At 33.8% G+C, this 21,373-nt stretch overlaps 1 long non-coding RNA gene across 1 annotated transcript; it reads left to right on the top strand.

Annotated features, from left to right (window-relative positions):
- Window positions 1-716: 716 nt before the first annotated feature.
- On the top strand, window positions 717-19,838 carry LOC132726914 (uncharacterized). Its single transcript, XR_009625271.1, has 2 exons — window positions 717-848; window positions 9,361-19,838. It is a non-coding gene; the product is annotated as an uncharacterized LOC132726914 (long non-coding RNA).
- The last annotated feature ends 1,535 nt before the right edge of the window (window positions 19,839-21,373 follow it).

The raw sequence follows: 21,373 nt of genomic DNA, 5'->3' as shown, positions 1-21,373 counted from the left end.
CTTATAGGCAATTACATGTACACGAACACTTCAGAATATCAACATGAAATGTGAAACACTTGATAACCATGACATTACTATTTAGGCACAGTAAATGAGACCTTATTCCTGAAACGCCCAACCATTGTTTTGGAGGTTTGCCCTTTTTAGTCTTCCGTTAAAATTTGTTATTGGACAGAAAATGTTTTTGAAAATTATCCAAAAACTGAAAGGTATTGTACGTCATATTTGGAATGCTTTAAAATTTGGGGGAAAGGGACCGAGGTACATTTCAGTAGGAAAAGAGACTAAGTATCCCAAGTTCGACACTTTTTTTCTGAGGGATAAATACCCCTTTTTTCACACGGGAAAATAATTTGAACTTAATGTTCAAATACCAGTATTCTTAACCATTCTCAATTTACAAAGAAATTTTAATCTTATTATGGAGGTGAAGTGCAACAGTTACAGGCATAGGTAACACTTTTTGAATTTGATATATTTTAATTGTTGCCGCCCTTTAATTTAATAAGCTCTTTGCCCCACCAAATGCAGTGCTCTTGTTTTCTTCCTTATTGTCATTGTAGGGTTTTTCAGTAAAACCATTCATTTAACATAAAGAATTGAAAGTCATGATTTCAGGGCGTAACCTTCTGTAATGTATATGTGATTATTTAAAAAACACTTTTGTTCAATTTTAGATTTAGGAATTGAAAAAATTATTTTCTATTACAGATGGCAAAAGTTTACTGACACCGGGCCAGATTGCAGTTATAACAATCAGCACAACTTTTGCTTTCTACCTCACCATAATGTTTGTAGTCTGTATGGGAGAGTATTGTCAGTATAAAAAAGGCAAAAAGAAAAAGGTAATAAATGCCACTTTTATAGGTTTTTAGCTTGACTATTCGCAGAATAATCGAGCTAATGCAGTCACCCATTTGTCGGCGTCGGCGTCCCTGTGGTTAAGTTTTTGTATGTAAGCTGGTATCTCCATAACTACTGAAGGGAATGGATTGAAACTTCACACACTTGTTCTCTGTGATTATCTAAGATGATTGGCACAAGTCCCATAACTCTGATTTGCTTTTTTTCTAATATTATGCCCCTTTTTTCGACTTAGAAATTCTTGTTAAGTTTTTGTATGTAAGCTGGTTATCTCCATAACCTACCGAAGGGAAATGGATTGAAACTTCACAACACTTGTTCTCTGTGATTATCTAAGATGATTGGCACAAGTCCCATAACTCTGATTTGCTTTTTTTCATAATTATGCCCCTTTTTTTTGACTTAGAAATTCTTGGTTAAGTTTTTTGTATGTAAGCTGGTATCTCCATAACTACTGAAAGGGAATGGATTGAAAACTTCACACACCTGTTCTCTGTGATTATCTTAGAATGATTGGCACAAGTCCCATAACTCTGATTTTCTTTTTTTTTATAATTATGCCCCTTTTTCGACTTAGAAATTCTTGGTTAAGTTTTTTGTATGTAAGCTGGTATCTCCATAACTACTGAAGGGAATGGATTGAAACTTCAAACACTTGTTCTCTGTGATTATCTAAGATGATTGGCACAAGTCCCATAACTCTGATTTGCTGTTTTTCATAATTATGCCCCTTTTTTGACTTAGAAATTCTTGGTTAAGTTTTTGTATGTAAGCTGGTATCTCCATAACTACTGAAGGGAATGGATTGAAACTTCACACACTTGTTCTCTGTGATTATCTAAGATGAATGGCACAAGTCCCATAACTGTGATTTACTTTTTTGCATAATTATGCCCCTTTTTCGATTCATAAATGCTTGGTTAAGTTTTAGTGTGTAAGTTAATTAGTATCTCCATAGCTACTGAAGGGAATGTATTGAAACTTGAAATGTTTGTACCTTTTCGGACAATTTTATGTATTCATATAGGTAACCATTATTATACTCAATGAAACACCCTTGTGACAAATTTTCGAATAGTCGAGCGTTACTGTCCTCCGACAGTTCTTGTTATACAATATTTTTTTGGTTAAACACAGTTTTGTATCATTCAAGGGTGAGCTGTTACTGTAAGAATGTTTAGATGTTTTAATATCCTCTGTTATTTTTGTTTTACAGTTTTGATGAAAGTCTTGATAAATTTGCTCAGATTCACTGAATGTTTTTATACCCCCAAAAACAAAGTTTGGGGGGGTATATAGGAGTCACCCGGTGGTCGGTCGGTCGGTTGGTCGGTCGGTCGGTCGGTCCAGCAGTCCGTTGCATTTTCCTTGTCCGGAGCATAACTTGAAGACTAATGGTTGGAATTCAGTATAACTTCATACAATGGTCAAGCACATTAAGAGGAAGTGCAGTGCACAAGAACCATAACTCCATCTTGACTAATAACAGAGTTATTGCCCTTTTGTTACTTTTCCTTGTCCGAGCATAACTTGAAAACTACTGGTTGAAACTCGAAACAACTTCATACAATTGTCAAGCACAAAAAGGGGAAGTGCAAGTGCACAAGACCATAAAACTCTATCTAAAGTAATTACAGAGTTATTGCCCTTTGTTTTATTTTTCCATTGCTTTCTTTTGTCCGGACTATTACTTGAAGACTAATAGTTGGAATTCAATATAAACTTCATACAATGGTCAAGCACATTGAGAGGAAGTGCAAGTGTTACAAGAACCATAACTCCATCTTGACTAATTACAGAGTAACTGCCCTTTGTTACTTTTCCTTGTCCGGAGCATAACTTGAAAACTACTGGTTGAAACTCGAAACAACTTCAATACAATTGTCAAGCACAATAAGGGGAAGTGCAGTGCACAAGAACCCATAAACTCTATCTAAAGTAATTACAGAGTTATTGCCCTTGTTATTTTTCCATGCTTTCTTTTGTCCGGACTCAAACTTGAAGACTAATAGTTGGAATTCCAAATATAACTTTCATACAATGGTCAAGCACATTGAGAGGAAGTGCAGTGCACAAGAACCATAACTCCATTTTGACTAATTACAGAGTTACTGCCCTTTTGTTACTTTTCCTTGTCCGGAGCATAACTTGAAAACTAACTGGTTGGATTTCAAAACAACTTTCATACAATGGCTAAGCACAATAAGGGGAAGTGCCATGCCACAAGAAGCCATAACTCCATTTTGACTAAATTACAGAGTTTATTCCCTTTGTTACTTTTCGATTGCTTTTTTTTTGTCTGGAGCATAACTTGAAGACTACTTGTTGGAATTCAATATAACTTCATACAATGGTCAAGCAATTGAGAGGAAGTGCAGTGCCATGATTAGAACATAACTCCACATCTTGACTAATGACAGAGTTATTGCCCTTTGTTACTTTTCCTTGTCTGGAGCATAAACTTTAAAAATACCGGATGAATTCAATACAATCTCATGCAGTTGTCGAGCACATTAAGAGGAAATGCAGTGCACAAAATTATAACTCCATTTTGACCAAATTACAGAGTTATTGCCCTTTGATAAACTTTTCGCTTGTTGGAGCATAACTTAAATATACTGGTTGGAAATTAAAACAAACTATACAATGGTCCCAAGCACAATAAGAGGAAGTGCAGTGGCACAAGAACCATAACTCCATTTTTTGACTAAATTACAGAGTTACTGGCCCTCTGTTACTTTTCCTTGCCTGGAAGCATAACTTGAAAAACTACTGGTTTTGGAATTCAAAATACGACTTCATAACAAGGTCAAGCACAAAGAACTATAACCCTCTGTTCAGAGTAAATTATAAGAGTAATTTGCCCTTTCTGTGGTTACTTTTTGAGCCATTGCTTTTTCTTGTCCAGAAGCATAAAATTGAAAACTCATACTAGTTCCTGAATTCAAAACTACTTTCCCATACTATGGTCAAGGTATATTGAGGAGGAAGTGCAGTGCACAGAAAAAGTATTAACTCTTTTTTTAACTAATTTAAAAGTTTTTTTTGCCCTTTGTTACTTTTTTATTGTCCAGTGCATAACTTGAAAAATTAATGGTTGGAATTCAATGAAACTTTATACAATGGGTCAAGGGCAAGTGAGATGAAGGGCAGTGCAACAAGAACAATAACTCTATTTGGACTAATTATCAGTTATTTGGCTTTTGTTTCTTTTTTTGTCCAGTGCTTAACTTGAAAAACTAGTAGTTGGAATTCAATACAAATTCATACAATGGTCAAGCGCAATGAAAGGAAGTGCAGTGTACAATTAGCCATAACTCAATTCTTTCCAGTATTTATAGAGTTATTGCCCTTTGTTTCCTTTTCTTGTCTTTCTGGACTTCTTACAGAGGTAATCCAATAAAACTTCATCAAATGGCCAACCACATTGAAAGGGAAATGCAACATACAAGAAACCACAAACTATCTTTTTTAATTGCCCACAACCATAACTCTGTTTTTAATTCTTTACAACCCAAACCAAAATGCATGCCTGCGACAAGCTTGCCGCAAGCTTGTCACAAGCTTGCCGCAAACGCTTACAGCTTAAATACACAGGTTGCTGCATGCTTGCAACAAGCTTGCGCAAGCTTGCGATGACTTTTTGAAATATATTGCAAGCTTGTTTAAAAAATTCATGCAAGCTTGCAAACATTTGATGTAAGCTTGCAATGCCCCAAGCTTGCAATTAGTAGACACTTAGAAAAGTTTTGTAACAAATCTACACTTAGAAAATTTCTTGTTAAAGTAATTGAAACACTTAGAAAATTTTTTTGTCAAAAGTGTACACATTAAAAAAAAAATTCCAAAAATGATAGTATCAGTGATAATTAACTAGTTTAAACTAGATTACCACGCTAAAGTTTTTATTATTAGTTATTAGTTATATTTATATATTTCAGCTCAGTATTGTAAATTTACGAAGAAAATATAAAATCATCATCTATTTTAATGCAAGTTACTGTAAATGATTTGAAATTTTAAACACTTTATACATTTCATGTAGTTGGAAAAGGGTATCTCAGAAAAAATGTCTGTGCAAAAAGAAGTAAATGAATTGATTGTTAAATACATATTATTATTTCAATAAATCTACATGAAGTTATGTACAATGAAATAATATCCATTTAATTACAGGCTTTAGTTTAACTAATAAATTAATTAAAGTCTGTGATTCAATCATTCAGACACTATAATAATCAAGATGGGATTGCATTGCTTGCCATTTTTAAATTCTAAGAATTCATGTTTTTTTGGATAACAATAAATAAATAAATAAACAAAACAAAAACAGTGCAATGAAATAATCTCATATATATATTCTATATTTAAATTAATCAATATATATTGCTTTTATTTAGGAAAATAAATACTACATCCACTGAGATTTTACGCTACACACATCAGAGCCTTGATAAAATTCATTGACCATCTGTGCATGACTAATTTACTCCCTGGTCATTCCGACAGATCAGGCTGTTCCATGGTGATTATTTTTTGGGGAGAGATAACATTATAAATTTCATATGCAGAATGTGTCTAGAAGGACACATTGCAATCTTTTGTACAAAAATTTGTAATGATTTTTAAAATCTATATATCTATTAGCTATTTGATATTTTCTTTTAACGCTCAAAGAATGAAAGTTAAAAATGATGAGTAGATTAACCCTGCTTTACATAATGATAGACCTGTCCAGTTTTACAGTAACTGTTGTAAAAATTTTTTGAATTCTAAGATATCTGGGTCAGCAAAGGGAGCAGAGGATGTACTTGATATTTTAGCAGTTTTTTGGAGATATTGTTTTGTTTAACATTTAAAGTGTTTAAGTATTGGTATGATAACAATCAGAATCACCTGGGACAAGGAGATATATACAACAGAATCAGGTATTTATAAAACCTTAAGTTACATTAATGCAGAAACAGGTTATATATAAAATTATTTAACATTTGTAACAAGAGATCAAGGTGTTTTTTTTATATTTTCAACTTCATGCGCATTTGTTTTTTCTGATAATTCTTTTAAATCTATACAATCTGTAAAATATAAATTATTCAATGATTTTCTTTTTAATGATTGTTTATATTGTTTTTAAATGGCATGTTAGTAGATCTTTTTCATTTCCTGCAAATTAAACAAATTAAATCAATTTGATTAAATAGGACTAAATGGTACAATCAGTAGTTAAGTTGTACAGCTGAACAGGGTCAATCATAATCATTTGTTATTTTACATGTATGTGTTTGTGTTTTCAATGGAACAATCTAAAATTACATTATACATAAAAATAATTTGCAGGCTGGGACATAAAGTGCTGACTGTGAGAAATAGCGGCAGTGTTTTAATAATGATGTGCAGTATTAATCCTGAAAAGGTATATATTATTAAATCTCAATACTTTTCTATTCCACATCTTTTTCTTGAAAAAATACATACTGGGTAATAAATATTGTCACAAAATTTACTTAATTCTCATAAAGAGAAATTCTTAAACATTTGTGCACATTGAAATAAGATATACTGCATTGCCTTTAGTATTTTTTGAAAGAATGCATAAGCATAGTTAATATTTAATAGTTAATACTGTTGAAAAATTAGATTCGATGTTATTAAAAGATATGTAATATAACTGCATTTATGCAATAAAACATAGTTCATTACTGGCATCTGTTATCTAATTAATTATGAATTTTATCTTTAAAGGTCAGCACAACCATAAGAAGTTCTAGGAAAAACTGGCAGAGACTAAAACATGGACACCGATAAAAGAAAATAGTAATTTAAATAATCAGAACATTTAAAACAAATTTAAGATTGAATAGTTTGTCCACTGACAGACTAAAGAGGCAAAATAATTGCTTAAAAAAAAGTGTTGGATTCTAAGAAACAACCAGAACCTACCAAAAACCTGCAGCTAGAAAAAAACTGTTTGTGTTATAGTGAATGTAGGCTGTTCTATTCTGTATTTGGACTAAAGGATATGTATTAAATTTTGTGAAAGAAATATGACTGTGATCATGTTAAACTCATGAAAATTCTACCCCAAACATTCCTGTGCTGAATTCCATCCCAGAATTTTACATTTTAAGAACATTCAGGGATGCTGGAAATTAGGCTGGATTTTTTCAATGTCATTCCATCAAGGCTGGACTATTTACCATGGTAATTGGAAGAAAACATTAGTATATGAAAAATTTAACATCAGCTTCTTTTTACAATTTATGATTAAATAAGTTTATCATGGTAATTAATGCCTTTTTTATGCATGTTATATAGGATTCAGAGACTGTTATACTTAGCAGCTCCCTTTCCAAATAGGGTTTACAGTTTTTGCAAGCCTGCGATTAAGCTTGCGCAAGCTTATACATTAAGCTTGCGCAAGCTTATACATTAAGCTTGTAGTTATACATGCACAAGCTTGCGACTTAGCCTGTGCAGGCTTGCAGATAAACCTGCGCAAGCTTGCAAATAAGCTTGCGCAAGCTTATGATTAAGCTTGCGCAAGCTTGCGATTAAGCTTGCGCAAGCTTGCGATTAAGCTTGCGATTAAGCTTGCGCAAGCTTAAATATTAACTAGTTTGCAGTCAGATTTTTTTTAAATAACTGATCGCAAGCTTGCCGCAAGGTTCCAATTACTAGCCAGTAGCAAGCTTGCAACTTAAGCTTGCAGCAAGCTTGTGACAAGCTTGCAATGTTAGCTTGCGATTTTGGTTTGGGAAGGTATTCTGTTACTAGTAACATCCTCATTTCCGAAGCAGTCTTGCGGGGGTATTAATCACATTAAGTGATAGTTCTAGTTGTTTTTATTATGCCCCCACAATGTGGGAGCATATAGCGTTGCACTTGTCCGTCCGTCCGTCAGTCAGTCCATCCGTCCGTCAGTCCGTCCGTCCGTACGTCCCGAAATCTTGTGAACGCAACTCCTCTTAAACCGGATGGCAGATTTTGCTTAAACTTACAGGGATGAACAACCTTAATGTGTAGATGGTAGTAAAGGAAGGAATTTTTGCTGCGACCAAATTGAACAGAATTATGGCCCTTTGTTGATTTTTTCACTAGATACTATGTAAGAAATTTTGTGAACGCAACTCCTCTTAAACCGGATGGCAGATTTTGCTTAAACTTACAGGGATGAACAACCTTAATGTGTAGATGGTAGTAAAGGAAGGAATTTTTGCTGCGACCAAATTTAACAGAATTATGGCCCTTTGTTGATTTTTTCACTATATACTATGTAGAAATTTTGTGAACGCAACTCCTCTTAAACCGGATGGCAGATTTTGCTTAAACTTACAGGGATGAACAACCTTAATGTGTAGATGGTAGTAAAGGAAGGAATTTTCGCTGCGACCAAATTTTACAGAATTATGGCCCTTTGTTGATTTTTTCACTATGTACTATGTAGAAATTTTGTGAATGCAACTCCTCTTAAACCGGATGGCAGATTTTGCTTAAACTTCCAGGGATGAACAACCTTAATGTGTAGATGGCAGTAAAGGAAGGAATTTTTGCTTCAACCAAATTTAACAGAATTATGGCCCTTTGTTGATTTTTTCATTATATTCTATGTAGAAATTTTGTGAACGCAACTCCTCTTAAACCGGATGGCAGATTTTGCTTAAACTTCCAGGGATTAACAACGTTAATGTGTAGATGGTAGTAAAGGAATGAATTTTTGCTGCGACTAAATTTAACAGAATAATGGCCCTTTGTTGATTTTTAGTTTTCAACTTGCGGCACATGTAGTCCAAAAAATATTTGACCTAGAGTCATAAGATTGACAGAACAGTGGCGTGTGGGGGCATCCGTGTCCTATGGACACATTTCTAGTATCAAGCCTAAATCAAGATTGAATATGGATTGTTTTGGGGTTAGAATTAAATCTCCAGTTCTGCTTGTATTTGGGATCTTCATGTGTCTATGTTAGCTTGAAAAAGAGTGACTTTTGCTTCCAGGGTGTAATTTTTGATAGCTTGTCCCTGGCTGTAACAGTTCTACCTCAGAAATAAATTTAATGAAAGTTCTTATGTCCTGTTTCTAGAACTAGTGGAATGATAGTGAACTTAATAAAAGATTGTGCTAAGATTTTCCAAGCCATAAGTTGCATGATTTATTTTCAGATTAAGATCACATCCACTCTGTCAGTTACTTGTATTATGTTGAAATGTCTACCCTTCTAACAACAAAACTGTGCTATATTCACGAACTTATAAAAGGACATTTGAGCCGTGTCATGACAAAACCAACATAGTGGGTTTGCGACCAGCATGGATCCAGACCAGCCTGCGCATCCGTGCAGTCTGATCAGGATCCATGCTATTCGCTTACCAACTCTATTACAATTAGAGAAACTGATAGCGAACAGCATGGATCCTGATCAGTTTGCGTGGATGCGCAGGCTGGTCTTGATTTTGTTATGTTTATTTATCTCAAACATTAACCATTTTACAGATGGAGGTAAGAAGAAAACTACATTCAGGGTATACTACATCAACGGGCAATGCGGAAAGTGATATACGATCAGGTTCACAGTTTGATTCCAGTGTCAGCCAGTCAGATTATACATCATCATTTCAAGCGAGACAATCTTCGAGGTACGAGCCTCAGCCTACTACATCAAAACGAAGTGACAGTGTTCAAAACCATTCCATAGAAGAGAAATTATTAAACGCTGGACTTCAAACCAGTATATCCAATGACGATATTGAGACAATTCCTTTTGAGGAAAGTTTAAGTAATGTCAATACTGACTGTGATAGAGCGTGTGAAAGTGGCAGCCAAGATGTTGTTATGGTTCCACTCATTTCCAGACAATGTGATGATATTTTAGACATTGACGGTGAAATTTTCTGTGATAGTGTAGACTCTCGGGACATGTATCATCTAGAAGCCGATGTCTGAAAAACCATTTAATACACATGTAATATTTCAGCATAGTGTAGGAATAAGGGTATCTACCAATTGTTGTGTGTATTTTTTATTTGTGATATATTAAAGCTTACAGTGATTGTAAGCTATGTTTATGTGTTATTATAAGTATTATAATTATGTAAATGATTTGTTTGTTTCACAAGCATTTTACCATTGTATATCTTAAACATGTAACTTCAGTTGATTTATGACTAGAAGATGAAATTTTTCATAATGTTATTTGGTGATTATCTCTGTACCCATAAATAAATTTTTGGAAATGTTCTTAAGTGCACAATTATAATCTAAAGCATATGTATAGTTTAAAGCCTATGTTAAAAAAATCTAAATCTTTAATAATGGCAAATATATACCAATCCTTGCAAAATATTGATTTTCCCATGCTGCAAGGAATAAAATGTATGAAATTTGAAAGCTAGTACAACATTATTTTCCTTTTATCATATACCTATAAATATCAAGATGAAAAGAGATTCAATTTCCTGAATTTTTATTAGTTATTTCACAAATAGAGATATATCTGCCAAGAACTAAAATTCAACTTTGCAAATAAGACATCCTCCTAGTATCGATTCCCATTTCCAAATACTACATAGCACAAGGCCTGTATGGGAACCAACAAAGAAAAATAGTCCAGCACTTCCATATTATGTACCATATTTGTCACTAACATTCATACACATTTTTTTTATCCATTGAATCATATTCGCACTGCAGGACATGCATGTATTTTAGGGAGGACATTTTTAGGTGCACTGTATATAATAAAGCTCAATATAAATTTGTTGATTTAAATGCTTTACAATGCATAATAAAATGAGCCACGTCATGACAAAACCAACATAATGGGTTTGCAACCAGCATGGATCCAGACCAGCCTGCGCATCAGCGCAGTCTGATCAGGATCCATGCTGTTCGCTTACATACCCTGTAACAAGTACTAGTAGAGAAACTGATAGCGAACAGCATGGATCCTGATCAGACTGCGTGGATTCGCAGGCTGGTCTGGATCCATGTTGGTCGCAAACCCATTATGTTGGTTTTGTCGTGGCGCTGCTCAAATTATTTATTAGTCCCAGAATATCAGTATTTTTGTGCATATGAGATTGACAGCTTGAAGGTATTAATAACCCTTCATTGTTGATCTTGTTTTTCACATTTTAATAACTTGTCCATGTCATTTTTAAAGTCAGACTAACGTGCATCACCATGTTATAAGATTAGTATATTATAGATTACCTGCTCAACTATAGTATATTGATATTTAATACACCTTAAATTAAAAATGCATAGTTAGCTAGTCAAAGTCAGAAATGTGCCCTTAACACAAATTAAGAAAGGAAATTATTGAAACAGGTGTTTAAGTCTGCACAAGCATTTTTATTTATTTAAATTTAAACTTTCCTGATAGTTATGTGCAAGTATACCAAGACTTTTTGTTCACAACTTTTAACTCACATTACAATGTCTTTAAGGATGGTACATCTTAAATTAAATGATTTTCTTTTTTAGAAATTATTTTGATATATTTTTAGCTCACCTGTCACAAAGTGACAGGGTGAGCTTTGTGATCGCTTTTCGTCCGGCGTCCGGCCGTCCGTCCGTCCGGCGTCCGTAAACTTTTACTTTAAATGACATCTCCTCATAAACCACTAAGCCAATTTCATCCAAACTTCACAGGAATGTTCCTATGGTGGTCACCTTTAAAAATGGTTCAAAGAATTTAATTCCATGCAGAACTCTGGTTGCCATGGCAACCGAAAGAAAAAACTTTAAATATCTTCTTTTAAAAAACCCTAAGAGCTAGAGCTTAGATATTTGGCATGAAACATCTTCTAGTGAGTGTCTACCAAGTTTGTTCAAATAAAATCCCTTGGGTCAAAATTTGCCCCGCCCAAGGGGGTCATTGATTTTCCATATATGCATATAGTAAAAACTTAAAAAATCTTCTTATAAAAAACCCAAAGAGTTAAAGCTAAGATATTCAGCTTGAAACATCTTCTAATGAGTGTCTACCAAGTTTGTTCAAATAAAAGCCCTGGGGTCAAAATTGGCCCCGCCCCAGGGGGTCATTGATTTTCCCTATATGCATATAGTAAAAACTTAAAAAATCTTCTTTTAAAGAACCCAAAGAGCTAGAGCTAAGATATTCAGCATGAAACATCTTCTAATGAGTGTCTACCAAGTTTGTTCAAATAAAAGCCCTGGGGTCAAAATTGGCCCCGCCCCAGGGGGTCATTGATTTTCCCTATATGCATATAGTAAAAACGTAAAAAATCTTCTTTTAAAGAACTCAAAGAGCTAGAGCTAAGATATTCAGCATGAAACATTTTCTAATGGATGTCTACCAAGTTTGTTCAAATAAAAGCCCTGGGGTCAAAATTGGCCCCGCCCCAGGGGGTCATTGATTTTCCTTATATGTGTATAGCAAAAACTTAAATAATCTTCTTTGAAAAAGCCCAAATAGCTAGAGTTTAGATATTAAGCATGAAACATCTTCTAGTGAGTGTCTACAAAGTTTGTTTCTAGTGAGTGTCTACAAAGTTTGTTCAAATAATAGCCCCGGGGTCAAAATTGGCCCCAACCAGGGGGGTCATTGATTTTCCCTATATGCATATAGTAAAAACTTAGATAATTTTCTTTGAATAAACCCAAATAGCTAGAGTTTAGATATTAAGCATGAAACATCTTCAAGTAAGTGTCTACAAAGTTTGTTCAAATAAAAGCCCTGGGGTCAAAACTGGCCCCGCCCCAGGGGTGTCATTGATTTTCTTTATATGTGTATAGCAAAAACTTAAAAATCTTCTTTTAAAAAAACCCAATGAGCTAGAGCTTAGATGTTTAGCATGAAATATCTTCTTATGGATGTCTACCAAGTTTGTTCAAATAAAAGCCCTTCGTTGAAAATTGGCCCTGCCGGGGCTAGGGGGGAGGGGGGGAGGAGGGTAAGATCATTGTTTTTCATTACATGTGTGTAGTAAAAACTTAACATTGTGAAACATCTTCTAATGAGTGTCTTCCAAGTTTGTTCAAATAAAAGCTCTGGGGTTAAAACTGGCCCCGCTCCTGGGGCCTATATACAGGTGAGCGATCTCAGGGCCATCATGGCCCTCTTGTTTATATTATTTTTATGCCCCCATTTCGAAGAAAAGGGGGTATATTGCTTTGCACTTGTCGGTCCGTCGGTCTGTCGGTCCGTCGGTCCGTAGACCAAATGGTTTCCGAGTGATAACTAAAGAACCCTTAGGCCTAGGAACTTCAAACTTGGTATGGTGATTGGTCATGACAAGTAGATGACCCCTATTGATTTTGGGGTCAAGGGGTCAAAGGTCAAGGTCACATTGACCTTGTAAGCAAAAACGGTTTCCGATCAATAACTAAAGAACCCTTAGGCCTAGGAACTTCAAACTTGGTATGGTGATTGGTCATGATCAGTAGATGACCCCTATTGATTTTGGGGTCAAGGGGTCAAAGGTCAAGGTCACATTGACCTTGTAAGCAAAAACGGTTTCCGATCAATAACTAAAGAACCTTAAGGCCTAGGAACTTCAAACTTGGTATGGTGATTGGTCATGATCAGTAGATGACCCCTATTGATTTTGGGGTCAAGGGGTCAAAGGTCAAGGTCACATTGACCTCTTAGGTAAAAACAGTTTCCGATCAATAACTAAAGAACCCTTAGGCCTAGGAACTTCAAACTTGGTATGGTGATTGGTCATAACCAGCAGATGACCCCTATTGATTTTGGGGTTAAGGGGTCAAAGGGCAAGGTCACATTGACCTTGTAGGTAAAAATGCTTTCCGATCAATAACTTAAGAACCCTTAGGCCTAGGAACTTCAAACTTGGTATGGTGTTTGGTCATGACCAGCAGAGGACCTATTGATTTTGGGGTCAAGGGGTCAAAGGTCAAGGTAACATTGACCTTGTAAGTAAAAACGGTTTCCGATCAATTAACTAAAAACGCTTAGGCCTAGGAACTTCAAACTTTGTATGATGATTGGTGGTGACCAGCAGATGACCCCTATTGAGTTTTGGGTCAAGGGTCAAAGGTCAAGGTCACATTGACCTTGTAAGTAAAATGGTTTCTGATCAATAACTTAAGAATGCTTAGGCCTAGGAACTTCAAACTTGGTATGGTGATTTTTCATGACCAGCAGATTACCCCTATTGATTTGGGATCAAGGGGTCAAAGGTCAAGGTCACATTGACCTTGTGAGTAAAAACGGTTTCTGATCAATAACTAAAGAACGCTTCGGCCTAGGAACTTCAAACTTGGCATGGTGATTGGTCATGACCACCAGATGACCCCTATTGATTTTGGGGTCAAAGGTCAAGGTCACATTGACCTTGTATGTTAAAACGGTTTCGGATCAATAATAAAAGAACCCTTAGGCCTAGGAACTTCAAACTTGGCATGGTGATTAGTCATGACCAGCAAATGACCCCTATTGATTTTGGGGTCAAGGGGTCAAAGGTCAAGGTCACATTGACCTTGTAGGTAAAAACGGTTTCTGATCAATTAACTAAAAACGCTTAGGCCTAGGAACGTCAAACTTTGTATGATGATTGGTCTTGACCAGCAGATGACCCCTATTGAGTTTTGGGTCAAGGGGTCAAAGGTCAAGGTCATGACTAGTAGATACTTGATAACCCTTATTAATTGTTTGATCACTGGGTCAGAAGTCATGCATAATAACCTTATCACATTAATAATTGGCTGCTGATAGGGGGCATACATGTTTTACAAACATATCTTGTTGTTATATAATCTTCCATATTATTATTAATAATTCTTCAAGAGTGACAAAAATGGCTGCACAGTTTTGGTTATTTCAAAATTATTCATATACATGTACATGTAATTGAAAGTTATTTATTTTATTGTAAGAGTTATTTTTAAAAGTCTATTTTAGTCTACAAAGCATTAATTTGACACATTGTTTTGATTATTATTCATGATATTTTTACATTCATTGGTGAATACATGCATAAAGTAATTTCCTTGATTTGTGGTCTCATTATGTGTATATCTAATTTCACACTCTTATTTTACATCTTGTGTTAATTATTGTCATTTTCAGTGTTTATTGTTTTAACTAATGCAGTATTTAAATGAGTCTCCAGTTACCTCTCTGGCGTGGGTTCGATCCCCGGGAGATGCTTTGGTAGTTTAGCGCGGAGGAAGGTAGTCTAGTACTGGTGTAACTCTCCAGGAACAATGGTTAGGAAACTACCCGCCTATATGACTGAAATACTGTTGGAAAAAGGCGTAAAAACAAACAAACAAACAAACAAAAATTTAAATGAGTCATATATACATTAATACTATTGTTATACTAATAATAAAGGATATAAGTTAACATAATCATTGCATATCACTAACATAGCAAGAACATTACTAATTCTAACAAGGCTAAATTTCAGGTATATATTATAAATTTTTTTATATAATTATATATGTATCATAATGTTTTAGTTTTACAGTTCAGGACCAATTTGTATCAGGTTCAATTTTTTTTCACAAATTTTGCACACTCTTCATCCCATTTTGACTGAGTGGTTTTCATCAACAAAGATTTAAAAGAAAATATTCTGAATTATTTAAATTATGTCTTCCTTAAAGTGGTATGAGGAGACAGAAATTTGGTAGTTATTTGTATGGATAAAGAAAAATTGTTTCACCATTTCATAGGTTGAAACATTTACTGATTTAATTTGAACATCTGAAAATGTCTGAGAAATGAATATATTTTTCTAGAATTAAAATGCCATGAGGCATTATTAAATTATTCATAAATTTGACAAATTCATGCATGCTATATTTTCACAAATTTCATTATGCTCATTTCATTAAATTTTGTTTTCATATATAGACATACAAGTACTTGTGTTCCATTTTATAAAGGTTTATACACTTCGATGGTTATTTCAAAGGACATTTGTCTCGGATTACAGACCATTAAATGGTTTTATGGCTGTAAGTCTTCTTAAGGCCATGTTAAAATTATGGTTTCTTGCTGTTTTTTTTATCTTTACTGAAATATGTTTGGCATAGAGTTGTTAATTTCTGTCTCAGAAATCTATGTCTTTATTTATTATTTCAATATAATGCTAGGAAAGGATAGGTTGGAACTGTATTGATGACATTTTTCAGAATAAAATAAAAAACTTTCCTCCAAGCAGTTGGACAGACAACAAACAAACTTTATTTTCATATCATGCCTTAACTAATGATTTCTCAACAATTTTCACCCTGCAGAAATGTTGAGTAATTGAAATTAACCATTGAAAATTGTCTTACCACATTAGCTGAGAGGATATTTGTATTGACTTTAACTGTACCAATAATTGCTACAAGGTTTAATGCTGTCATGTACAGACACAATCTGTAGAGATCTCTGATAGTTGTTTAAAATCTCTGCTTGGTGCTACAGTACAGTAAAGATCAGCTGTTTATAGAAGCTTTATATGTTTTATGGTTGTCATAAGTTAAAATCTCGTGTAAATTTAATATACAGTTTCAAAGCAAACAATGTATGAGATTTAAGTGTGACTGTAAAGATATAATCAGCTCTATAAATTGTGATTAAGCTGGTACACTAGTCATGTTTGTGCTATGTTAATGTCAGCTTGGGTCCCACTTAAGGTGATATATGGAAAAGATATTAGAAATCTTAATATTAAAGGTATTAGAAATGGAAACTAAATTTTTGAAAAAATTAACATAGCAGGAAAGCATCAAGTTAATATTTTTAAAGCCACATATTTTTAAAGCCACATGAAATAGAAAGCATGAGGCACTTTCCATTTGAACACAGGCATGAGAAAACGACCCCGAGGTCATTGTACAAATGACGTCAAAAGACATTATCGTTGTAATTGAGGTTAAAAATAAAAACGGGAATTACCCTTAAATGTTAAAAATAGATATGAATGGAAAGATGCCAATAAGCAAATTTCAAAAGCTTTTATTTATAAAGAGCTATAGAATTGATTTTTTTTAAGAATTCACTTCGTCAATTAAAAAAAGGTAATTGATGAATTGATGTTAAGGATCGTTTTGTCATGAAGGCTTTCATTAACTGTTGGAAATGGGTAAAAAGTCATCCGTTGTCCTACAGTGATGAAGCTACCTACCTGTGTAGTGATATGTTGTTTGCTGTATTGAAGAACAAGGCCTTACTTGAACGTATATATTATATAGGTAGGCATCTGGGGTTTTATGTGACCTGCACATTATTTTTATTTCAGTAGACTAAACATAACACATTATTTCAAGAAAACCAAGACTAAACTTATTACCCTTTCAATAATGACTTTTTAAGTACTTTGGTGCAAGTATGCTTTAAAATAAAATCTTAAAAAATTTCTCTTCTCTGTAAATGTCTAATGCCTAGACAAATATTCAAATCTTTGGTTGCTAGACAACAAAAATCCATTACGTTTCTATGAAAAGCGATCACTGTCATTTGATAAGTCTAGGTGGAATGTATGGACACATATTAAATCATGAATTAATGCAAGAACATGTCATCCATTATTTACGACAGTTACCTACATTTATATATTGATTATCTGCACAACATTAGTCTTTTGTGTGCTGCAATTTTGCACTTTAATTTCCAGTTTATTAGTAAATGTAATGTAGCGTTGTGTTATTCTATAGGGAATGCTTTACTTCATCTGAATCTTTTGGTTGAATGCATTTTACTTATATTATGATGGGAGTGCTTTATTTACCTATCAGACTGTAGGAATACACTATCTTATATCAGGGAAGTGCATTATCTTATCGTGGTGGAATGCATTCATGGGGAATCTTTTTCTTGACTCTTAAAGATATTCCATGATTGTTATAATTGATTAAATTTTATAGAATGGGAATGTTTTATATGGTTTCATGGACTGTGTTGATTTAATTGTAATTGCCTATAAGCAAATCGGCAACAATACTGTTTATTATTAATATTTTTCTTCAAAATCCTAGTTATTTATTGCCAACACTTAAAAGGAATATATTGGCTGTGTCAGTCTGATACTTAATGGCAATAATAAAAACGTGTATTGTGTAAAAATACTGTAATGTGTGAAAATTAAACTACTGTTTAAGGTACTAACTTTTAACAGAAATTACTGATTATTTGTCAAATATGTAGAAGATTATCTTACCCCAAGTAGTATTTTTTGGTAGTGCTTTTGTGATAAAAATATTCTGTTATATATTTTCATTTCATATCTTTAGCTTAACTAAGATTTGTAAGTGCAAAATAAGATAGATTTACTAAGGTGTAGGTAGTAATATAATGTAAACATGTAGTCCAAGTACTACTCAGTATTAAACATTGACAATCAATAATCAAATTATTTCTCTTATTTAGTTTTTAATTTTTATAACATCTACATGTTACAATCTTACACTCATGTCATGGCATGGCCCAGGGGTTAACTCATGGGACTAGTAATCTTAGAGGATCGTTATCAATGTACCCTGTCAAGGGTGAGCCGTTGTTTCTTTTGAGCAAGAAACGTTACACTCATTGCCCAGTACTGATTTATTCAAGGAAAGGACTGGGGAATGTGTCTATAAGCTTTCTACATAATCAAACTAAATTAAATTCTGTATAAATCAACAATCAATTTCCTGTCAAGTTGTAAAGGAGAATAGAAATGATGAGAAAGCTATTTATTGAATCTACAACGAAAATGGAATTATTTTACAGGTTGCTTAAGTTTGCCTTTCTAAGGAGGTAAAATACCAAATATTTTGTTACTAATTAATGTAAAAGAACCATTTTTATGCTCCCAGTATGTAGTATTTCGTATTATTTATGATGCTCAGTATTTCATTTTAGAAGTTAAATGTTGCTATATAAAAGAACAGTATATATACTCCGACTATTCACAATTATACGGTGATGGTTTGGTCCTTTGTATGCAAGTACATACATTCATCTGTTATCCTTAACCGACTGACAACTTAATAAGGTAGTAAACCTTAGTTGTGGAACTTGATAGGTTGATATGGACATTGGCCATGACAAGCAGATAACTCTGTATAAAGATTTTAAGGTCAGTAGGTCAAAGTCACCATGGCCTTGACCATTAAAAGCTTGACCAACCAAAAACTACATAATGCTTTGGCATATAGTCTTAAGATTGTGTATAGAAGTTGGTCATTGCTAGTAGATGTTCTTTATCGATTTTGAGGTCAAAGGTCAAGGTCATTGTGGAATTTACCAGAAAAAGTGCTAAGATCAATAACATAATTTGTGTCATGTTTATAATTATGGTAAATGCTACATGTCACACCATGATATTTTGTATTATTCAGGGTGCCATAACAGGGACTGTGTTACTATTATACTGCATAATATGAATTCATACATATGTGTTTTACATATTACCATGTCATATTCTTTTCAGTTTAGCCTGATTCATTCATGATAAATATTGTTGAGCATTGCACCATGCTTTGTATATGTTAATTCACAAAACAATGATTGGTTTAGCTGACAATGAAAAGACTTGTATTGCATAATTGATGTTGCTCAGTTTCATAAGCAGTGTTCATGTTACATGTTTTGTTTTCTTTTCAAGTTTGTAATGAAGCTCTTTTTAAGGGTTGTATTGCATAATTCATGATAAATATCATGTGTTATTTAACTGTATCCATGTTAATACCAGTTATTGAGCATTTTCCATATTGTCAAGTGCTAAATTGCACACGTTTGTGTTGCCCATTGGCATAAAAAGCATTAATCATGAACACAGGTATTGTTATACAATACATAAGTTGATACATTGACATAAGCATAATGCCAAAATCATGATTTATTTTTGAGAATATTAAGGCTATATTTTTATTTCGTAATCAAGCCTTATTATATGTTGTACCTTTTACTTTAGCTTGTGTATTATGAATTTATGATACCGTCAGTAGCACAGTGTGAATTGTCAACTTTCTTCCAGAAAACAACAATAAAAAATAAAAGTAAAGTAAGCTTGTTTTTTATTAGAACTGAATGTGAGAATATTTGTCTGAATTTTTAGCTCGGCTATTTTTAAGAATAATGGTCTCTTATACTAACCCAAACTTCTATGAAAGCTAAACAACTCCTTCAGGTTTTGCCTACAACTTCGTATCACTTTTCACTGAAGATAATTGTAACTTTGTATATACAGTATCTTTAGCGTCATGATTGTAGTGTCACTGTTTAAAAACGATAGCATGGAATTTGATTGAGTACAATCCTTTGTAAAGTAAAGAAAATTCATTATGCAACATCTATCTCCATAGAAATTATTAACTTAGAACTTCCCTTCTTTGGGTAGAACTTCACTTTTTTGGGTACTGACCATAACTTTAGCATTGACTGATACGTAATTAACCCCCTTTGTGAACTCAAATATTGCCGTTATTATTCAGGCTATTGTTTTAATATCATGCAAAGGAAAAAGTACAGCGTGCGATGAGACTGGGTTTGTATTAAAAATATGTACTGCAAGTTTGATTCTAATTTTAATCCACCCAGCTTACATTAGACAATGTTATTTATTTTACGATTTTTTTCCATTATATAAAAATCAGTCAATACTTTATAGAAAATGTCACGCCTCTTCCACTAAGCTTGAAAAAAAACTTTTTTTGTAAGACCCTAAATTTTCTTAACACACAATGTTTAAAAGGCTCGCAAGTATATAGAATCTCGTGCCAGTCTTAACATTCTCGCCAAACTCGTTGCAATTGACTCCAATGTTGGTGAAAATAAAATCCCATATCTGAATCCAGGTGGCATGCAGCGTAAAGGTATTTGTATGTTTAAACACCAGTGCTACAATTAATGAATCGGATCCAACTACAGATATGCGAGAAAGCTATCCAGCTAGCTTACTGAAGGTTTAGCAGTTCTACTTAACCAGCCCGCTTAATAGTACACAGGGGTCTTCCTAAAAAGTAAAGATGGGAAAACACCATACGGCGTTTACTGTATATGTGTCAAAAACAGACAATGTATCTAGTATTCACAATATTATATGGTAGTAATGTAATTTTTAAATGGTAGTTGAAATGAAGAGAAAACAAAGTCCATGTCAAGTGATGACACAAACAGATATGCACTATAATGTTGTGTTTAGAGAGTAACTTGTTTTTAACCATTATACGAGGGCTGTCCCACAAAGTCGTGGATAACGAATGTAAATCAAATAAATAACGCCCAGGTCTAACATAATTTTTCACGAGTGTTTTTCCATTGAATATTAAAGCACTAATACTGGCCTGAGGTGTGCGTGCGCGGTCCACACCAAAATTCGTCATTTTACAAACCTAACACAATATCTTAAAACAGAGTTAGAGGTCAATAACACAACTAATCAGCCACATGTTATAACGTTAACATTTACCGAATACGATATAACACAAAATTGCAAGGAAATCGCAAGACATATTTGTTTACAGTGCATCCTTTAATTACTCCATACAGTACTCAAATAAAGACAATAAAATGGCAACGTTTGACGCTGGTGGGCCC

Source organism: Ruditapes philippinarum, unplaced genomic scaffold (assembly GCF_026571515.1).
Source record: "Ruditapes philippinarum isolate M1 unplaced genomic scaffold, ASM2657151v2 ctg3478_1_1_1_1, whole genome shotgun sequence".
Lineage (NCBI taxonomy): Eukaryota > Metazoa > Mollusca > Bivalvia > Venerida > Veneridae > Ruditapes > Ruditapes philippinarum.
This window is presented reverse-complemented; position numbering and strand designations above follow the sequence as displayed.